This window comes from Nycticebus coucang, chromosome 1 (genome assembly GCF_027406575.1).
Source record: "Nycticebus coucang isolate mNycCou1 chromosome 1, mNycCou1.pri, whole genome shotgun sequence".
NCBI classification, from domain to species: Eukaryota; Metazoa; Chordata; class Mammalia; order Primates; family Lorisidae; genus Nycticebus; species Nycticebus coucang.
In genome coordinates this window covers 136,287,288-136,293,374 of record NC_069780.1, presented here as the reverse complement: position 1 = coordinate 136,293,374, position 6,087 = coordinate 136,287,288, and the positions used below count along the sequence as shown (strand labels likewise).

The window sequence follows — 6,087 nt, the reverse complement described above, 5'->3', positions numbered from 1 at the left end:
ATGAGCAACTTGATTTCCTCCAGCTCCATAATAGTTGGAGATTTCAACAATCCTTTGGCAGTGTTGGATCGATCCTCCAATAAGAAGCTGAGCAAAGAAATTTTACATTTAAACCTAACCATCCAACATTTGGATTTAGCAGACATCTGCAGAACATTTCATCCCAACAAAACTGAATACACATACTTCTCATCAGCCCACGGAACATACTCCAACATCGATCACATCTTAGGTCACAAGTCTAACCTCAGTAAATTTAAAGGAATAGAAATTATTCCTTGCATCTTCTCGGACCACCATGGAATAAAAGTTGAACTCAGTAATGACAGGAATCTGTATACTCATACAAAAACATGGAACTTAAATAACCTTATGCTGAATGATAGCTGGGTCAGAGATGAGATTAAGAAGGAAACTGCCAAATTTTTGGAACAAAACGACAATGAACACACGAATTATCAGAACCTCTGGGATACCGCAAAGGCAGTCCTAAGAGGGACTTTATAGCACTGCAAGCCTTCCTCAAGAGAATGAAAGAGAGGAAGTTAACAACTTAATGAGACATCTCAAGCAACTAAAAAAGGAAGAACATTCCAACCCAAAACCCAGAAGAAGAAAAGAAATAACCAAAATTAGAGCAGAATTAAATGAAATTAAAAACAAAAGAATTATACAACAGATCAATAAATCAAAAACTTGGTTTTTTTTTAAAAGGTCAATAAAATAGACAAACCTTTGGCTAACCTAACCAGGAAAAAAAGAGTAAAATCTCTAATCTCATCAATCAGAAATGAGGAAGACGAAATAACAACGGACTCCTCAGAAATTAAAAAAATCCTTAATGAATATTACAAGAAACTTTATTCTCAGAAATATGAAAATCTGAAGGAAATTGACCAATACTTGGAAGCACGTCACCTTCCAAGACTTAGCCAGAATCAAGTGGAAATGTTGAACAGGCCCATATCAAGTTCTGAAATAGCATCAGCTATACAAAACCTCCCTAAAAAGAAAAGCCCAGGACCAGATGGCTTCATGTCAGAATTCTACCAAACCTTTAAAGAGGAACTAGTACCTATATTACTCAACCTGTTCCAAAATGTAGAAAAAGAAGAAAGACTACCCAACACGTTCTATGAAGCAAGCATCACCCTGATCCCCAAACCAGGAAAAGACCTAACAAGAAAAGAAAACTATAGATCAATATCACTAATGAATATAGATGCAAAAATATTCAACAAGATCCTAACAAACAGAATCCAGCAACACATCAAACAAATTGTACATCATGACCAAGTCTGTTTTATCCCAGGGTCTCAAGTCTGGTTCAATATAGGTAAATCTATAAGTATAATTCAGCACATAAACAAGTTAAAAAACAAAGACCATATGATTCTCTCAATTGATGCAGAAAAAGCTTTTGATAATATACATGATCAGAACACTTAAGAAAATTGGTAGAAGGGACATTTCTTAAACTGAAAGAGGCCATCTACAGCAAACCCACAGCCAATATCGTATTGAATGGAGTTAAATTGAAATCATTTCACTCAAATCAGGAACCAGACAAGGCTGCCCATTGTCTTCACTGCTCTTTAACATTGTAATGGAAATTTTAGCCACCACAATTAGGGAAGAAAAGGCAATCAAGGGTATCCATATAGGGTCAGAAGAGATCAAACTTTCGCTCTTCGCAGATGATATGATCATATATCTGGAAAACACCAGGCATTCTACTACAAAACTCTTAGAAGTGGTCAAGGAATACAGCAGCATCTCAGGTTACAAAATCAACATTCATAAATCGGTAGCCTTTATATATACCTACAATAGTCAAGCTGAAAAAAACAGTTAAGGACTCTATTCCGTTCACAGTAGTGCCAAAGAAGATGAAATATTTGGGAGTTTATCTAACAAAGGATGTGAAAGATCTCTATAAAGAGAACTATGAAACTCTAAGAAAAGAAATAGCTGAAAATGTTAACAAATGGAAAAACATACATGCTCATGGCTGGGAAGAATCAACATTGTTAAAATCTCCATACTACCCAAAGCAATATACAATTTTAATGCAATCCCTATTAAAGCTCTACTGTTATACTTTAAAGATCTTGATAAAATAATACTTCACTTTATATGGAATCAGAAAAAACCTCGAATAGCCAAGACATTACTCAGAAATAAAAACAAAGCAGGAAGAATCATGCTACCAGACCTCAGACTATACTATAAATTGATAGTGATCAAAACAGCATGGTACTGGCACAAAAACAGAGAAGTAGATGTCTGGAACAGAATAGAGAACCAAGAGATGGTCCAGCTACTTCCTGTTATTTGATCTTTGACAAGCCAATTAAAAACATTCAGTGGGGGGGCGGCGCCTGTGGCTCAGTCAGTAAGGCGCCGGCCCCAAATACCGAGGGTGACGGGTTCAAACTCGGCCCTGGCCAAACTGCAACCAAAAAATAGCTGGGCGTTGTGGCGGGTGCCTGTAGTCCCAGCTACTCGGGAGGCTGAGGCAAGAGAATCACTTAAGCCCAGGAGTTGGAGGTTGCTATGAGCTGTGTGAAGCCACGGCACTCTACCAAGGGCCATAAAGTGAGACTCTGTCTCTACAAAAAAAAAAAAAACATTCAGTGGGGAAAAGATTCCCTATTTAACAAATGGTGCTGGGTGAACTGGCTGGCAACCTGTAGAAGACTGAAACTGGACCCACACCTTTCACCATTAACTAAGATGGACTCTCACTGGATTAAAGATTTAAACTTAAGACATGAAACTATAAAAATACTAGAAGAGAGTGTAGGGAAAACCCTTGAAGAAATCGGTCTGGGTGAGTATTTTATGAGGAGGACCCCTGGGCAATTGAAGCAGCTTCAAAAATACACTACTGGGACCTGATCAAACTAAAAAGCTTCTGCACAGCCAAGAACACAGTAAGTAAAGCAAGCAAACAACCATCAGAATGGGAGAAGATATTTTCAGGTTATGTTTCCGACAAAGGTTTAATAACCAGAATCCACAGAGAACTCAAACATATAAGCAAGAAAAGAACAAGTGATCCCATCGCAGGCTGGGCAAGGGACTTGAAGAAAAACTTCTCCTAAGAAGACAGGTAAATGGCCTACAGACATATGAAAAAATGCTCATCATCTTTAATCATCAGAGAAATGCAAATCAAAACTACTTTGAGATATCATCTAACTCCAGTAAGATTAGCTCATATCACAAAATCCCAAGACCAGAGATGTTGGCACAGATGTGGAGAAAAGGGAACACTTCTACGCTGCAGGTGGGAATGCAAATTAATACATTCCTTTTGGAAAGATGTTTCGAGAACACTTAGAGATCTAAAAATAGATCTGCCATTCAATCCTATAATTCCTCTACTAGGTATATACCCAGAAGACCAAAAAGCACATCATAACAAAGATATTTGTACCAGAATGTTTACTGCAGCCCAATTCATAATTGCTAAGTCATGGAAAAAGCCCAAGTGCCCATCGATCCACGAATGGATTAATAAATTGTGGTATATGTACACCATGGAATATTATGCAGCCTTAAAGAAAGATGGAGACTTTACCTCTTTCATGTTTACATGGATGGAGCTAGAACATATTCTTCTTAGTAAAGTAGCTCAAGAATGGAAGAAAAAGTATCCAATGTGTACTCAGCTCTACTATGAAACTAATTTATGGCTTTCACATGAAAGCTATAACCCAGTTATAACCTAAGAATATGGGGAAGGGGGGAAGGGACGGGAGGGAGGGGGGAGGATGGGCGGAGGGAGGGTGATTGGTGGGATCACACCTATGGGGCATATTACAAGGGTACATGTGAAACTTACTAAATGTAGAATATAAATGTGTTAACATAATAAATAAATAAATAAATAATAAAAAAAGAAACCAAAAAAAAAGAGAGAGAGACAGGCTTGAGGCCGAAAGTTTGAGAGTGCTGTGAGCTATGATGCCACAGCACTCTATGGAGGGTGACAAAGTGAGACAGTCTCAAAAAAGAAAAACAGAAAACAAATAAACAAACAAAAAGCCTATGATTTTGGAAAGGGAATAACAAAAAAGTCTTGGAGAGGCTACTCTCACTATTCTCCAGAATCTCTGCCATTTTGACTAATAAAGGTTGGTGGACCTATTACCATCTCTGCATATTGGCTGACAGTGACAGGCAGCTAGATCCTCTTCATCCGCAAACAATAACAAGATATTACCTCTATAAAAATAATTTTTAAAAAATATGCAGCTGTGGTGGCATGCACCTGTAGTCCCAGCTACTCAGAAGGGTGAGAATGGATGATGGCTGGAGCTCAGGAGCCTGAGGTTGCAGTGAACTATAATCACATCACTGCACTCCAGCCTGAGTGATAGAATGAGAGAGTGAGATCCTGTCTCTAAAAAAGTAAACAAATCCCTGTTTCATGCCCTAGGAAGACTTTTAGGGGCTTTGTTCTAAAGAATCTGTCTATATCATGGTCTTTTGCCCATAGTGGGATTGTAGAACCATAATTATTTCTTCAGTGATTTCTTGAATCTTACATAATATAGGTATATTATTAGCCATATCAGCTATAATTTCATTGAGTATGAGAAAACTTCTAGGGATTTTTAAAAGTCGTCCTATCACCGTACATTTTTATTGGCAGTTTCATTTGCAAAGTAAACCCCTCTCTATTAAATTTACAGGAGTTGTGTCACAGAGAAGAAATGAATATCCTTCTGATAATGATTCTAAAGTATCAATTACAGGTTAGGACTTGAGAAAAGGCTGAGGCTTTTCAGAAATTTTCATTATTTGAGTGCTCCCCATATACCAAGGCAAATTAAAGCTTATTTTGCCTCAAGTCTTCACAAGTACTGTATATCCTCAAATTTGTCTTTGACTACATTCTTTGCCATCTGGCATAACCAGTCATTTTTACTTCAAGATGTTCTTTTTCTCTTTCTTTTTTAACATTATTTTCCAAATAACTTAAAAACTGTACTCTGTAGAATCTGATGTTCTATAGTAAAGAGAGTAATAGTAGGTATGGTTACTCCCATAGCAATAAGAAAGCTATATTGGTCCCTTTGAAAGTTTAGGGGAAGGAAAGGGAAGTGTTGAGGGATAACATCTCTCTTGGAGCAGCATCAGTGGACAGATCTGGAATAGTCATCCTTCTCTTTCTTAGCCAGTGTGGGACAATGATTCTATAACGACCGTACTTGCTATGCCTACAGGTGTCCTTATCCACAAGCTCCCAGTTCATAGAGATAAACCTTTCCGGTTGTTTTTTAAATAGAGAGGAAAGCACTGTACTGAGTTTTTGCTTATTCACTTTCTAAGGCTTTAGAAATGTCTGGCCACATATTGAATATTTTCTAAATTGATAATTTTACATTTCAATTTCTTTTTATATGATTAAATTCCCTATTTCAAATTAAATTCCCAATTACAATAAAAAAGATGCAATTCTCTACTTTAGCTGTGAGCTTATGCTAGCTTCTTGAATATTTCCTAAAGTCTATTTTTCATCTTTACTTTGTTTACAATTTGAATATTTAAAAAATTGTTTCTGTGCTCGCTTCGGCAGCACATATACTAAAATTAGAATGATACAGAGAAGATTAGCATGGCCCCTGCGCAAGGATGACACGCAAATTCGTGAAGCAGTCCATATTTTTTCCATTAAACACGTCTGGGGACCATGCCAGACCCAGCCAAAAAAAAAAAAATTTTTTTTTTCTTTGAAATAATGTCTTCTTATATTTCCTTATTGCAGTTAATATTTAAATTTTTACTGCTATTTTTAAAGTAATTTTTAAAATTTTTATATAATTGGGTAATAAATCTTTTTTCCTATCTTTCTGCTTATTAAATATTTTCCCTACCTAAGAGGCTAACCGTTAACTAAAGTAGTTGGTAGTTTGTAGAGGGAATCAAGTGTTAAATGTTGATTATAACAAAATGTTGAATTTTTAAAAAATTTTCTGCCATGTTTTGAACATTTAGGAAAATCCCTAATTATGGTCCTTAACTTGGCTCTAGATCAGAATTTTTTTTCTTTTTCTTTTTTTTTTTTGAGACAGA

The 6,087-nt window shown here is 36.4% G+C and overlaps 1 non-coding gene across 1 annotated transcript; it reads left to right on the top strand.

Moving 5' to 3' along the window:
* The first annotated feature begins 5,574 nt into the window (after positions 1-5,574).
* On the top strand, positions 5,575-5,681 carry LOC128592081 (U6 spliceosomal RNA). The gene has a single exon (XR_008381761.1). It is a non-coding gene; the product is annotated as a U6 spliceosomal RNA (small nuclear RNA).
* Positions 5,682-6,087: the final 406 nt, after the last annotated feature.